The sequence below is a fragment of the Echinops telfairi genome, unplaced genomic scaffold (genome assembly GCF_000313985.2).
Source record: "Echinops telfairi isolate 266 unplaced genomic scaffold, ASM31398v2 ScPeMD7_11;HRSCAF=52, whole genome shotgun sequence".
Lineage (NCBI taxonomy): Eukaryota > Metazoa > Chordata > Mammalia > Afrosoricida > Tenrecidae > Echinops > Echinops telfairi.
The window spans coordinates 36222816-36224629 of NW_022103908.1; positions in this window are offsets into that span (position 1 = coordinate 36222816).

Sequence of the window (1814 nt, forward strand, 5' to 3'; positions counted from 1 at the left end):
TTCCATGAGACCGTGAACTTGGACAGGAAGGCTAGTTCGAGATCTCTGACAATGGCCTCCCCAAGGCCTACACGTCTCCGTGGCTGCTGCCTTCAACTCAGAGGACCTCCTGTGTTAGAGTAGCGCCGCCTCCAAGACTCTTTCCTCCTACATTCTTTATGGGAGCGGGTCTACCGGTGTTTCTCCAGAGAGGGCTCAAATAGTGTGCGTGGCAGTGAATTTGGAAATCAGGGGACATTGCTAGCGATCTTGTGGGAGTCGAATTCTGACCTGCCAGTCAATCATACGGGGAGGAGAGAGAAAAGGCTGCTGCAGTGATGAGGGAATGAGGGAAAAGAGTAAAGCGTTTTAATGAAGAAGATCAGGGACTTAGCAGTCACCTTGCCATCTCCCTCCCTTACTCTCTCCACCGGACTCTCGCTTCTCTAGTCCAGACTCTCATTTGGGTTTCCTGACCTGATGCCATCTCCATCTTCTAATAGATTGCCCCGCCGCAAACATCTTCAAAGGATTGCCTGGGATGAATGAAAACAAGATATCGAATCCAGTCTCTTCCCCCTTGTTGTTGTTGTCATGTGCTACCCAGTCAGTTCCGACCCACAGCGCCCAGGCACAACAGAAGGCAACACCGCCCAGTCCTGTGCCATCCTCACCATTGTCCCTACGCCAGAGCCCGTTGTTGCAACAACTGCTCAATCCATCTTCTTGAGGGCCTTTGTTTTGTGGGGTTTTCCCTGTCCTTCCACTTTCCCAAACATGATGTCCTTCTCCAGGCACCAGTCTCTCCCGACAACACGTCCGAAGTATGTGAGACGAAGTCTGGCCATCTTTGCCTTTTAGGAGCACTCTGGCCTTACTTCTTCTAACATAGATCAGTTTGTCCTTTCAGCACTCTGAGGCATTTTTAATATTCTCCTCCAGCGCCAAGATTCAAATGCATCAAATCTTCCTCAGTCTTCTTTATTAAATGTCCAACTTTCTCACACCTATGGAAAACACCATGTCTTGGGTCAGGCACACCTTAGTCCTCAAAGTAACATCCTTGCTTTTCAGCCTGGAAAGAGGTCTTGTGCAGCAAGCAGATGTACCTAATGCAGCTCATCTTTTCATCTTGTGACAGCTGCTTCCATGAGCACTGATTTTGGATCTGAGCAGGACAAAGTGTTTGACAACTTCACCCTTTTCTCTATTTATGATGATGGTCCTATTGGTCCTGTTGTGACAATTTTGGTCTTCTTTACAATGAGGCTTAATCCATACTGAAGGTCGTAATCTATGCTCATCAGCAGCATGGGCTTTAGGTTGCCCTCAGTTTCGGCAAGCAAGGTTTGGTCATCTGCGTATCTGATTGTTAATAAGCCTTCCTCCAATCCTGATGCCACATGCTTCTTCATATAATCCAGCTTCTCTGACGATTTGCTCAGTACAAAGATTGCACAAGTGTGATGAGAGGCTACAACCGGGATTCAAATAATTTAACAATGGTTCGCTGTCCTACTGTGGTAGTTACATAATCTCCGGTCAACCTGATAATAGAGTGAAGGGGTGGAGTCTAGCTTTTCAATCGGGTCACAGCTTGATGGTACCTCCGTTGTGCATATGGTCTTTTCATAAGGAGGGGCCTGGGAACCTCTCCTTCTCTCTGCTTCACCTTTCTATGGTGAGCCACATGGCTGAGACCTGCCAGATACATGTGATGCTCCCACTGCCATGGGATCCACAGAACCTGCACCCACCAGCCTGTGATCCTCCCTCATTCTCCATCATTGCACGTAGCTGTATGTGCCCAAAGAGGGATTTATGGACTAGTATCA